The sequence below is a fragment of the Thermobia domestica genome, chromosome 6, assembly GCF_964235325.1.
Source record: "Thermobia domestica chromosome 6, izTheDome1.hap1.1, whole genome shotgun sequence".
Classification (NCBI taxonomy): Eukaryota; Metazoa; Arthropoda; class Insecta; order Zygentoma; family Lepismatidae; genus Thermobia; species Thermobia domestica.
The window spans coordinates 293,107,758-293,123,055 of NC_137459.1; positions in this window are offsets into that span (position 1 = coordinate 293,107,758).

The following is a 15,298-nucleotide window of genomic DNA, read 5'->3' on the forward strand; positions in this document are numbered from 1 at the left end:
ATTATGTAGGTGCGGAAGGTATTGAAGGTATACTGAAAGAAGCTGAACGGAATATCATGCCCAGGACGGATGCATATAGTTACTACAGTCACATACAGTTCTTGATAATATAATAAAGTGATAAGGTATTCAGAAAGATTGTGCAGAGTCGGAGAGTGACTACAAAATGGGATAGAAGGTAGAAACACAATCGCTACTCCCCCTTTGGCTCGCCTAGCTAGTAAAGTGCTATCTTGACGTAACAGTTGGAAGGGAGGTATGCGGCATGACAATCTGGGTGTGAGATGTGTCTCATTAAGGATAAAGACATGGATCTTTTGTTCGAGTAAAAGTGCTTCGAAAAGCGGTTTATGTTGTGGTAAAGAACGGATGTTTAAGAACAAAAAAGAGCGCCATAATGCAGCAAATGGTGAGAGGATAGCTGTTAAACCTCTGTTTCGAGTGCTTTTGAGTGATAATAGACATTATTACTGGAATATGTTGGACAGATATTGGCGTGGAAAATTGCCTTAGCCGCGATTTGAATTTGTTGGGCAATGTGATCTCGAAGGAATGGATGGATATTTTGTAGCGAGAAGGTAAGAAATGTGAGAAGCTGGTGGACAGTTCCAGGTTGTTGTAAAGCTGGATTGGCGGGTGGTTGGATTTGTTCCAGTATGCGTAATGGTGCCACAGTCTCTGGCTTTGTTGGTTCGGGAGCTGGTTTGGATTGCCATTTGTAACTGTATGTAGGGTGAGAATGATCTTGACATGTGGAGCAGGTTGGATGTGATTGTAAATTTGTACGGTTTCTTGTAGGGTGTGGACTGGAAGAATAACTACATTTGAACGGATTTTTACATTGGGAAGTAGAGTGCTGACAATAGACCTGACACCGTTCACAGCGAATGGATAAAGGAGCGGAGGTGCGTGATGGTTCGACACGATTGTGTTGTTTATAGATATAGGCGCCACGGGTGAGTAACTCATCGATAGTCTGTTGAGAGTTTGTGAGAACCCGCACCATGTAGGTCAACCCATTGACTTTTTTTTTTATTCGGATACATTTTATGATATTGTGCCCTTCCAGTTTAAGTTCTTCAAAGAACTCCTCATCACTATAACTCGGATCCACCCCGCGTATAACAACATACAATGTTGATGATTTCCTCGGTGGTGGTGGCTGTTTCAGGCGTTGGTCGCTAAGCTTTGTCATGGTTGATTTGGGGCCAAAGATCTTAAAACTGCACTTGTTCCGTGTCGTACGGGAAATTCTGGATCTGGCGTCTTAATAATCATACCGTTCCTAGTCTTGACTATTTGAGTTATGTTCGCCCGTGGCATGTATTTTGTGATCTGTACTAAAAGTAGCTTTGGATTTGAAAATTTAAGATCAAAATTCTGGAGTAACAAAGAATAGATGGTTGGTCGACTAGGGGGAGGCAGGTTTGAAAACTGGTGGTCATCCTGAATGTCAATGATCATTGATGCTTCAGAGCTTGCATCGCTTAACTTATGCTGGCGTTTAGCAGGCGGCAGCTTTGTGCATGCGACAGGAAAGGGTTGACGAGCTGAAGAGCCCTGGCTTGTAGAAATTCGTTCTAGAGAATGGCATCTACGTCTAATCGGTTTCCCGGAGGAGCAAGAAGGTACCGGTTGAATAGGAGATAAGCCAGAATGTTGCCCAATGACAAGTTGGGACGCCACAAGTCACGTTGAAGGCAGTGAGTCAATGTGTCGAAATGAAAAGATGAAATGAATGAATTAATGATGAAGCTAAGCTTTCAAAAATATGTACAATAATGTGTACGATAACGCAGTCTCCACTCGGGTGAAACCACCCACCCGAGGTGCGTGAAACCACCTAATCTCTCCCACCCTCTCGCCCGTTGCTGAGACTTGCCGTACTTGCGTCCACAAATACGTAATAATCACAGCCTGGACTTGACACTGAGAACAATGCCTCCAATGGGAAAGCTGGAAACCAGCGAAGTATGATGATCTAAATCTTTCCTTTTCCTCATTTCATCCATTTTATGATCATTCATTAACTGTGGGTGTTAAATCAAAGTACTACTTCAAATGGGCAATGATAACCCAATCCACCCATTCAAGTATACATGAGTATACATATATTTTTGTTATTATTATTAGAATTGATTTTGCATATTTTTTCCTGGAATTACTAATTATTCATGTAACTCTACTTTCATGTTACTTGGACCTCTACTTGTATTTTAAATTAAATGTAGCATGACAATCAAACTATTTGTCATTGGTCAGAAAGGAAGTATTTTCTAAATTAAAAGAGAGATTTGTTCCGATATTGATCGAATTATTTGATGCCGATTGGGCGAGTTCATTAACAAATCAGACTAATCGAGTGCATAACACGGTTAAATACATGTGGTAAGGCAATAGGGAGGACTTTATAGGGGGTTTATCTCTTTTTTATGCGGAGATTAATCGTTTCTGGGGGTTGAAAGGGAGGGTCAAAACTTAGAAGTACGTGTCATGCTACACTTACAGAGGCAATAGTTGCATCCCATCCCTGTTCGCGTTTCAGTAACATGTTCACGTCAGATCATGTTTGTGACTGCTCATGGAGCTTACGATGGCTGTGTACAAACGTACCACACAGGACTCCAGAAAATAATCCGCTTATCATGGCATTGCAGTTAGTGGTAAGTGGACAGAATTATCGAAAGTTACACACAAACCACAATCATTTTTTTTTCTCGATTTTCTCAATCAACTGTTGGATTAAGAGCACAAATAATATACGGGAGAGAGAGGTCACGTTGCAAGTATTATGGGTTTAATGATAGGACAATTTCTAGTTCTTGCTTAAAGTTTTTCGTGGTGAACTTTCTTGGATCTTTGCAAGGTTTTGTTGATAATCATAAGAAAACAATTGCTCCATAATTTTGGATATAGCATTATTATTTTTTTTAAGTGTGTTCAATTTTTTGGTGTTGAGCTCTTCTAATAAATTTCCCTTTTACCTAAAGGTATTCATGAACAGACCCAAGCTTTATTTGGACCATTCTTGACAAATTCTCAATATATTTGTTATCATGAAGTTACTGTCCTGATATTCGATACGTCTTTATGGTGATGCAGAATTAAGCCGAGCAACCATTTTTGAGTGTCACAAAAGTTTCAAGAGGATAGGGAATCAGTGAAGAGTGGCGAGCGCAATGGTCGGCATACAATAACCCTAATCTAGTGACAGCATCGCCACCATCGCGAAAATGTTGAAAGAAACTCGAAAAGTGACGTTTCGGTTAATAGCATATATGTTCAATATACTGAAAAGTGTACTTTTACGAATTTTAACCGAATACTTGATAAAACAAAAAGTATGCGCAATATTTGTTTCGAAGTTTCTGTCTCAAAACTAATTGTAACCTTACTCCATGCTCCCTTTTTTTCTAGACCTGTCTCCACCTCATTATTTTCAGTTCGTCAAGGTGCAATTGCAACTAAAGAGTGGAAACTTCGATACCATCAAAGAGATTCAAAGAGCTGCAACTGACCAACTGAACAGGATTCCCAAAGAAGAGTTTTCCAAGGCCACGGAAAGTAGGAAATATGTGCTCAGAAGTGTATTACTTCAAATGGAGCCTCTTTCGTATAAACAGACTAGAAAAATTATATCAACCTTATTACTGTTTTTTTCTTTCAATGGCCCTAGTTCGAGAATTTACGGAGTGCACTGTACTATTTAAACTCGCATGACAATTATATTACTAGAGCCCTTCTATTTCAAGTGTTCCCTTGGAAAATATATGAAACATACTTCGACCCAGCCCCCGCCGTCCTCTTACGGAGGAAGCATTCCATTTGCTTTGGGGGAAAGAAGTGAATGACCTCGGCTGTGTTGCCAATTTGTCATTCAGTCGTTTATTTTTGGCGAGTGAAGATCGTAGGCTACTTAGAATGACTAACAAGACAGTGCACAGCGAAGCCCGTCAATCTGACAATCCTGTCCAAATCCAATTAGTAAAGGATCTCGGTCAAAGCAACTTGTCCCTCTTTCGAGGGAGGTACGGAAAAAAACATACATCGACAGCAGTGCTAGAGGGGCACACTTGAAATAGAGAAGTTGTAGTATAATTATTTGCAAATGAAGTTTACTGCTATCATCGGTTTTATATATTATAATGCGTTCAATGCATTAACAGATACAAGCATTCAAATTGTCAAAATATGTTCGAGATGGCGTGAAACACGAATCTTCTGATTTTGTATCGGTCCGCTGTGTAAGCTCTGTAACACTAACACTCACGCATGAATACACACAACTTATTCAAGTTTTATTTTTCTTGGAACATCATGAAACTTTATTGATGCTATCAGATGGCGTTAGTATCAGCATATATCAAACTAAAAGGAAAAAAAAATGTACGAGTAATGCAACTTTCAATTGAGAAAGGAATAGTCAATAAAGAACGCTGAAAAATACGATTAGCCAATCAACATATTCGAAATAATCCTCAGATAACCTCAATATAACTGTTATGTAATAACTAATATAATTTCAATCTGCGTCTACTAGATTTAACTGCCATCTGGCGACAATCAATATAGCTGATTGGTAGGTTTGTAGGGCAGTGTTAATGATTCAAAGTTAAGCTAATACGTTACCATATAGTGAATTTTTTGGCTCCCAATAGCAGCTGAAGGAGAACCCAGAGGATATACCATTATACAACATTTTCACTTTATTTGACTTGTATAAGAGTATTTTGTGTCCCGTGGTTCATTTTCAGAACACTCGATGCATAATTGCAGGCGTATACAGGGTGGTCCATTTTAATCTTTCCACGGAAAAGTCTCGAAAACGGTTGAACATAAACAAACTAAGCAAAACCTCAAATAGTAAATACCATAGGGCAAATCGAATGGTGATATCGCGGTGCCTCCCAGGGCTGCTCTTCGTGGGGACCCGGAGCCAACTTAAAAATTTTAAATGGAAACTTAGGGCGAGTGACACCACGTTCGATAGATCTTTGAAAACTAAAAAGCGAGTCATTTGAGATTTTGCCATTCATCCTCGCTTCACCCACTTACGGAGGGAGATCGGAAAGATAATTTTCTAAGAATTAGATTTCATTTTAAGCATTATGTCACTTATACTTTAATAATCGTTTTCTCCGTTGGATTATTCTCGAAGCGTGGAATGACAAATATCTTCTGTGATTTCCTATACGAGTTTTATTCTGTTCATTTATTTCCAACCGCTTTCATATTAGTGGTACTGGATGTTTTATCTGATACAGCCACCATGTCTTGGCGGCCATTTTGAAAACGGTAACCCATATGAACAATATTTTGTCACAACGCTGTTTAGTGTATGAAGATCTATCGAACGTGGTATCATTTGACCCATATTTTAGTTTACAATTTCTAAGTTGGGCATGGGCCCCCATGAAAGACGGCCGTGGGGGCACCGTGACAACATCATTCGATTTGCCCCATGGCATTTACTGTTTGAGTTGTTGTTCGGTTCATTTATGTTCAACCGTTTTCATATTAGTGCTACTGGACTTTCATCTGATGCAGGTAACATACCTTGGCGGCTATTTTGAATACGGTGACCGATATGAAAAATCTTTTGCTACGTCGCTTTTAGTTTTTTTTTAAGATCTATCGAACGAGGTGTCACTCACCCCATGTTTCCGTTTAAAAGTTTAAAGTTGGGCACCAAACCCCAACGAAGATCGGCCCTGGGGAGCACCGCGACATCACCATTCGATTTGCCTCATATGTCCTGTTTGAGTTTCTGTTCAGTTCGTTTCTGTTCTACCGTTTTCGAGACATTTGCGTGGAAAGATTAAAATGGGCCACCCTGTATATGTATGTATCCTAACAGAGTATTATTATCTTATTATTCAGAGAAAAATGATAAATCCCCACCTCCATTTTATAATAAATTGTAGGTATGTTTTAAATTTCATTTGAAATAGCACGAGGAACATTTGTGAGCAGTATGAGCGCTACCACTAGAAGTATGCGTGTCAGAGTTAGAATGATAAATGCAGTTTGCTACGTAACAGTGTATTTACACATGAATAAGTAAATAATATATTTCTTCATAATAAAAAAAAAGTATTAATTATTATTGGTAAGGAGTGACATTTTCTAAAGTAAGAAAAGGCATATCTCTTGCTTTCTCGAAAACTACACATGCGTATTTACGCTCGTTCATATCATTTGTTTAACTCAGCGTGGTTTATTGATTGTATGTACCTCATATTTGGAGATTTTGCTAATATTACACCCAGATAGAATGAATATACTTATGTTATTTCGAGTTGTTTCTTTTATTTTCTTTTTTTTTCTCGTAAATACAATCATGCATTTCCAAAAATGATTTTGCCACTGCCATTGAATAATCAATGCCGATATAAGATCAGTTAGCTAAAAAAAAAAAAAAAATGCTAATACATTTTGAATATTAGACATTGCTGATTGGGACAGAACTAACGAACGAATTAATACAGAAAGGTCCAAAATTGGATTACTTTTAACACTTTTTATTAAAGTGAAATGAAATCTTTCAGTTTGACGTCCCCACGACTACGCTTTGTAGACTAAAAGAGACAGCCGATTAAAGCAAGTGAACGATGATTGAATAATTTGTGGAATAAGAATGTGAAAGAAATGAGAGTATTTCGATGGACATGATGTTCACCACAAACTTACGTGGCCGAGGATCGAACCAGGATCCCCATGTACTAAAGGATAAAAACTGAGCCCCCGACGTTTTATGAAAATATAGGGTACAGCGGGGTAATTCGAATAGGCGGGGAATTTGAATAATATTAAGAATTTTGCCAGCTGGAGTGGAAACGCGGCTCTGCATGTTAGTGAACCTGTGATGGATTTGTAGGTGGTGGTTTGCAGAAGTCGCTCTCAGAAATACAAACTATTCCTTCGGTTCTGAAGGCTTATACGATTTATTGTTTGCTGCAAGGTAAGTACGAATGTGTGTATTTTTAGGTCGTTATAATTTTCAACGTTGTTTCCTTAAGCTTTCCTTATTATTAACTGGATAAAATGAAACCGCTCTGGGTTATAATCGTATCAGTAGTATGTGGGGCATTGATATACTGTACACTGGCGTCAACTAATCAGCAGTTTTCATACCACGTTCTGAATGGAATATTCGTCGACTGCGGGACAATTTGGATAATTCAAAACGGGGCAATTTGAATAGCAGTGAAATTAGAACTATAGGTCTACTATTTTATATTTGTTTGTCAAAAGCGAAAACTTCTAGTGTTAACAAGGAAACTGCGAATTCTTATTTTGACTTACTGGGAAAATTAATGAATAAGTATGATCTCCACAAACCATCGTAACCGTATTTATAATATGGAGGAAAGTAATCTTCCTCTAAATAACAGACCCCTAAAATTTTTGCAGAAAAGGGTAGAAAAGAGGTGGTAAGTTTAACATCTGTTGAGCGAGGGGAAAATGTAACGGTGATAGCATGCTGCAATGCCAGAAGGTCTTTTATACTTCCTGTAGTAATATTCAAGGCGTACGCCTAAATCCGGACTTCAAAACCATAAATCTCACAACTTTTGTCCTTAGAGTTCTACCAAAGTCATGACATCGAAATGCTTTACCTACCTCCACACACAACACACATATTATAACCACTCGATCGCTCTGTTTTTAAGACTATTAAAGCCAATTACCACCAAGAGGCAACTATCTGGATTTACTAAAACCCGAGGTCAGTGATTAGTAAATCTCAGTTCTGCATTTTGTTCACTGAAGCCTAGAAGTGGACAGCTTCTGTTGGACTGGCAGTTAATGGGTTTTCATGTACTGGTATCTACCCGTTTAGTCCACAAGCTATTGACGAATTTGGATTCGCCCCTTCGGAAACGTATGGCATTATTATACATTTTGAGGAGCAGTCTTCTCGGGAAGAAGATCTTAACAACGCGCCTTCTTCTTCCGGTCATGGCTCTCAAAACTTTGTCCCAACGAAGCCTATAGATGAACTCATACAACAAGTGCTTCCCAGCCCAGAAAATGTTTGTGTGCAGAAGAGACGTCATGTCGCAGGAAAATCATACCACTCAACTTCTGAAAATATTCGGGCAATGAGAATAAAACACCTCCGAGGAAAGACGCAAGCATCGGGTGCAACAAAATCCAAAGACACTACATGAAAGAAGAGTGCTAATACAGAACCTGCCAAGAAAAAAACAAATGAATGCTCGAAAGAAACTGACCTCTCCCCCTTCCTCTACCCCTTCCAGTGACGAAAATGTAGGCCTAAGTCTAAAGATAGCTGCAGGCAATGAAAGTCAAACAAAGAATTGCTGTTTTTGTCTTCTTAATTACTATTCAGAACGTTCTGCTAGAAAGGGAGACTGGATTCGTTGCCAGCATTGTAAGACATAGTTCTACGAAGTCTGAGTCGGTGCAGAAGGTCGAAAACAGTTTATCTGTTGTCGTTGTCGTTAAATACGAACGATGGAAGACGAATTGACCAATTACGGCTCTTTACCTTAGACAGTGTTCTGAACATTTTTTTTAGTGTAGGCCTACATTCAAAAAGATAGCTATAGGTGACGCATATTTACAATTTATGTAGGCCTACTTCTTTTATTCAAAACTAGCATATTTCAACTACCGTAGAAATTGCAATCTAACTATTAAATAGTTTATACATTATTTCTATAAGACTTGTTTATTTTGTTGGTTATTCATATTACCCCACTCGTTATTCAAATTGCCCCTCACATTTACGATTTTCAAAATTTCGGCGGGGAAATTGAATACCCAAATTTCACAATGATGTACCTCAGATACTATCTTAAGAAAAATTGTTAAGTAATAGTAAGGTTCAAAGTTTTTGTTCACAATTTTATATTTGAATACCAATTACAGTTTCCGAGATATATGAGAAAATGTCTGAAATTATTCAAATTACCACGCTGTACCCTATATTGAATGACTTGGGACAATATAGTGCTTTGTCACAGTTTAGCTAAGAATGAACTGTGGGTTGTTTGTGGGTTCCTATCTCTAGTACTTTCAACTATCAGTATAAAGTTTCAAGAAATGTCAAGAGATAACACCAAAAGTGTTATAGATGTTGTTATCGCACTAAGTGTGATTGTAAATAATTTAGTATTAACAACCTATGCTACGTATCAGCGCAACAGGGCGGAAACTAGTACATGTTCTGTGAGAAAGTGTGCGAGAAAACGATTGCGTTTTATAGACAGTAAAGCGATACTGAAGATTTACTTCTGAGTAGTGAAGAATATGTTCCTGAATTTAGTTAAGAAAATTTATTGGAAGAAAACGAATTTGCGGCAAACGGAACACTTAAAAAATACGATGTGGCTTAGCACAGTGTTCTTCAAATTCAACATATACTCTCTCTTGAAGCCGTGCTATGTTAAAAATTAACTATGTTGTTGAAACGATAAAGTAAATACCTGATTGCATGACTCCAGCCAAGGTTATGAAAGCTATTTTTGCTCCTGAACATTGACAAGTTAATTTGACAAATCTTAAAAAATAAGTGCATATAATCAGACTTAGAATGATGTTGCTCCAGGAAATAAATGTGCAAGATTTGTTTCAGACAGCATTTGTTTTATCCTTATTATACGTCAGATGCGAATAAAATATGATTTAGACAATATGGCCTCGAATAACATTTTCTCCAGCGTGGCACATCTTTTCAACATGCGTTGTGGTTTTAGTTTGTTGGAAAAGATTGTTTGTTCTGAAAAGTAGCTCTGTAATGTTCAGAGGAAACATTATTATTTTTTTTTATCTTGAATGTGTTGTTGCAATTATGTAAAATATAGACTGTGGCTTTACTCAAATTATGAAGATGTTTAATGTTCATATTTTCTTCATATGTATTTCACTTTAATCATTGGCATTTTAGTATATTGAATAATCTGAAAGCTGAAATCTTCATTAACATTCTTCTTGAGATTATTCTAATGCAGTATATTATCATCTTACCCCGAGTCCATATTTTATACGTTATACAATCTAGGAACAATATAATGCTCTGCTGCAATTTCCAACGCAAACTTTACTTACATTTATTCTGTAATTTATGTTTAAAATCATTGAAAATCCAGCTTTTTCGGTAAAGAAATGTAGGACCGTCCTTTATAATATAATTTTCTGAGAAGAAAATGGTACTGTTGTTCATAGATTTAAAAAAAAAAGTTTATCTCAAAAACATTAAAATGTGACATATCATTGAATAAGTAGTACATATATATAATACTTATAATTGTCTTAAACTGTATAGTGTATTTTCAGTATACTTTTGTAGTTGTTGTTTGGTGCAGTGTATTAAATTTTGACATGAAAATTGGTTGCAATAAATCAAGGAGCTAGGATTACAAGAATAATTTCACAGAATCACTTTTATGTATATATTTTACGTAAAATACTTGGCTAATGTGGTGTAATTTGCATCAGTATGTCATCACGAATTTAACGCTATGCTTTTAGAAAGCAATTTAAAACTGCACTGTTCTCTAAATATCATGACTTTTTAATCTTATCCTGGCTTATAAATCTGCTTTTATGTCACTAGCACTGATAGCAAGAATTTTGAATGAATATTGTATGGTGCACCGCTTGAAACGTGAAACATATCCTGGCCAACGTTTCTAGACAACTTTGATCCTTGGGGTAGAAATGCTGTAGTAAAACAAGCTGGAAGATTTACCTGCGTTAGTGTGTTCTGTGCTCTGTTTTGTGGTTATGCTTAAGGCGTGCTATTTTAACGATTCGTCCGAGGCAGTACTGTGGCCATGTATGCACAAATGCACAGAAATGCTATGTCCTGCTGTGCTTTGAGGCTAGTCGTACATTTAGCTTCATCCGAAGAACACCTTCTACTAAAGGAGATGGATATGTTTAGACCCAACTGCAGGTTATGGCATTGCTGTAAGACCTTGTAGCATTTTATGATACTATCTTGCACGAAGAACCATTTTCGAGAGACGATATTATCCATATCTTGCTGAAACTCTAGCAGTGTAATACAATCTACGTTACTTTCATATGTTGCATGAAGAACATATTTCTTTAATATATATACTCCGTAATTAGTCTTACGTGAACATTATACCTTCTTCTCTTACAGTATGTAAACAGAAATCTTACTTGAAGTAAACCACGAAAGTTCTTCAAACTCTATGATTCATACATATACTCTATCCATTCAGTAGAGAACACTTTTTAAAGATGTACAAGTATTCATTTAATCTCTAGCAGTTTTTAATTATACACAAATGAACAACTTTTGTATGCAAAAACACCGTGTGCGTGGGTTTTCTCGGGGTTCTCCCGTTTCCTCCCACTTTCTTCATTCCACCATTTCATTCATTTCTCATAATCACCGTCTCCTTTAGCCTAACCGGCATAAGCGTGGGACGTAAAACTCACAGATTTCATTTCATTTCATTTTTGTATGCAAACATGAAAAGTTTTTTTTTCTTTTAAATGATAGCCTTTAACTTGTTATTTTTTTTTTTATGTTAAAGTTCAAAATTTCAAATTTATTTGTAATTTATTGAATTTTTTTTAAAAGACAAACTCATCTTAACAATTTTGAATATTATAAAAGTAAGTTAAGTAGATTTTGTTTGATGTTCATTAATATTATATTATATGCTTAACATGAAATTGGGGACAATATTTACTTCTATGTTGCAGTTTGTATGTAAATAAATGTATAGAGAAGGGTCATGAACATATATGTTAACGAATGTATATTATTATATATAGTAATGTAGTATGGCAATGTTAATTACTAGTAGTCCCAACATCATTAGCGACTACGGTGTTAAACTGTCAGATTTGATGTTTCTCACTTTAAAATAGAAGACAGGAAATCTCTAATGAACATTCGCGCGTCAATCAGGTGCTACGTAAAACTTCGTAACATGTTTATAATTGTTACGCTGCGAATATTTAAGCTTAATTTTAATAAACAAGGCATAATCTTCAAATTATATTTTCATTTTGGAGCGTTTCAGAAAAGAAATTACTTTTGCTGGCAATGCATTTGTACATTGTGTTCTGTGAATAAAATGTGGGTATATAGTATCAAAGTCAGAACTTCTTTTTGGTAAACTTATTTAAAATAATAGGAAGTTTACAGCACAAGCAATTCAAATCCAATTACCATAGTTGTGACGGAAAATACATAAGATTTTACGTTCAATTTAATACAAGGAAAATATAATGCTTATTTAAAAAAAAAAAAAAAAACTTTAGGAGCAATTTACAGCGTCTGGACATGCATTTTTTTAAGCACTTGAAGAGAACTTCAGGTAGAAATCTTAAATATGAAATATCTCCAAAACGACCAAAAGTTGACTTGAATCCTGTGTGCATTGAACACACCATTTATAGAACTAAGCGAACCTAGTAATGCGCTTTTATTGAATATTTCAGTCTTCAATGCTTAGTAATGTGATATAAGCATAAAGTGAATATGATGTAAATTTTACTAATTTTATAAGAATTCCATTCTGATTAAAACAATGGAACATTCTTCTAGTTTACCTCTCTCTCTCTCTCTCTCTCTCTCTCTCTCTCTCTCACACACACACACACACACACTAGCTTTTGGCCCCCACCCCTCCAAGTCTGCTCGACCTACGGCCTCACATTTTTTATATATCGGCCTTTGCATCAACAGTGAATTTCGTGAACTTGCTCTTCATATTTCCTCAATCTTCCCATCTGGAGCTTTGCCCCTACACACTGTCTTCGCTCGGTCTACGGACTCGCACCTCTTAAACCCACAATTCTATCGTTTGTTTCCCTACTTCAACTATCTAAAAGATAATATTTTGTATCCTAAGGAAACGCCCATTTAAATAGCATGGGAATTTTTTCATCCCCCTTTAGACCCTTAAAAATTTAAAAATATTCACTTTTGGCAATTTTTCTGTTGGTTAGCCCTCGAAGGCTACAAACTTGCCAAATTTCATAATTCTAATCCTGCTGGAAATGCCTAAACATTTTGGGGTGTAGAAGACTTTCCATGTAAGTAACATTAGAAAGATTTTTCAGTTCCCCATAAAACCAACCCCTTTAGGTTGTATTTTTTTTTTATTTCTGATGACTTATTTAGATAACGCTAATAGAAATGTACAAGCATACCGAATTTCAAGTTTTTATTTCAATTCTAAATACCTAAAACATGAGATCATAGGCCAAAAAAGGCCCATTTAAATAACAAGGGAATTTTTTTCATCCCCTCTTAGACCCCCTAAAAATTAAAAATTTTCACGTTTGGCAATTTTCCTGTGGGTTTGTCCCAAAAAAATACAATCATGCCAAATTTAAACATTGTAGCCTACAGGAAGTGCTCAATAATTTGGGGATGTAAAAGGTGTTCCATATAAATGACATAGGAAAGATTTTTCGGTTCCCTATAAAACCACTCTAAAGTTGGATTTAAAAAAAAAAATATATACTGATTTACTTATGTAGTGCTTACGAAAACGTATAAGTATACCGAATTTTAAATTTTTATTTTAATTCTAAGTATCTAAAACATGAGATTATAGGTTAAAAAAAGACCTATTTAAATAAAATAGGAAAATCTTTCATCCCCTCTTTAGACCCAGTAAAAATTGAAAATATTCACTTTTTTGGAAATTTCCCTGTGGGTCAGTTCCGAAAAACTATGGTCATGCCAAATTTAATCATTGTAGCCTTACAAGAAGTGCTCAGTAATTTATGTCAGCTCATGTAGTTGTATTATATCGTTAAAGATGTAATTTCATGAACTGACATAAAACGAAAGGGTATTTCTGGTTGACGTGGAAAGTTGAAATTTGGCATGATTGTAGCTTTCCAGGATTAACCCACATGAAAATTGCCAAAAAGTTAACCCACAGGAAAACTGCCAAAAGTGAATATTTTTAACTTTTAGGGGATCTAAAGGGGGATGAAGAAATTCCCCATGTTAAATGGGCATTTTTTAAACCTATAATATCATGTTTTAGGTGCTGGTGACTGGAATAAAAACTTGAAATTTGGTAAATGCTTGGCTTAGCGTTAACTAAATAAATCGCCAAAACTAAAAATTTCTAAGTGTAGAGTGGTTTTATGGGGAACTGAATATTTTTCCCGTGTTATTTATATTGAGCATCTTCTTACATAGCTTTCCGGGACTAACCCACAGGAAAATTGCCAAAAGTGGATATTTTTAATTTTTAAGGGGTTTAAAGGGGGGGATGAAGAAATTTCCATATTATTTAAATGATTGGTTTCTCGGGATACATCATATATTATTTTTAGATAGTTGGGGTCTGGGGGCGAAGCCCCCTAACTGGGCCAAATTGATGAAATATAAATAAAAAGGAAATGCACGCAATTCACTCTTGATGCAAAGGCTGATATATGAGAGATGCAAGGCCCTAGACCGAGCAAATTCGGGTGTCTGGAGGCGGAGACACCAACCAGTCAAAGACTAGTATATATATGTATATTATAAAACTCTACTACATATTACAATTTTATTTCGATAAAGGCACGAATGTTCCGCAGGCCCTTGTAGAAATTTGTGCTGTTCATGGGAAAGATACATTATGTGAGTCAACAACCAAAAGACGGTTCACTCTCTTTTTCTTCTGAAAACATAGATGTCCAATATGATCCTCACAGTGGGTGACCAATCACAGCAAAAGTTGATGATATTCTTTCGTTCATTTTATAGCCCGTACCTAGCACAATCAGACTATAAAAGAAATGTTTGGGTCTTTACACAATTCCTTGAATTGTGTTCAGTTAGTTTCAAAAGAGGCCCGTGAAAACTATGCAATACATTTTTTTGACCTCAAACTAGAAAAGATCTGTAGCAGCGTGACTATGGTAATGAGGAAAATAATGATAGGTGATAAATGCATATATTGTTTCGAAATGTATGCATGGTTTCATAATGTTCTTTTTTTAAATTTAAAGTACCCGTTAGGCTGAGGAGGACGGCTGATTAAGGCAAGTGGATGACAATGGAATAATTGGTAGAATTATAATGTGGAAGGAAACGGGATTGTCCCGAGAAAACCCACGGAAAAAGTTGTACACCACAATATTGTTTGGCTGGAGATCGAAACAGGGACCCTACCACCAGATATAAGCGTTCTACCACTGACCCGCCGTGCCCCACCCCAATGCGATTTTTAAATCGCAAGTAAACATATTCTCAATTTTGAGCTTCGAAAGCTCAGTACTTTTTACACAACCTAATATGATCTATCAAAGTGGTAATTTATTATTATTA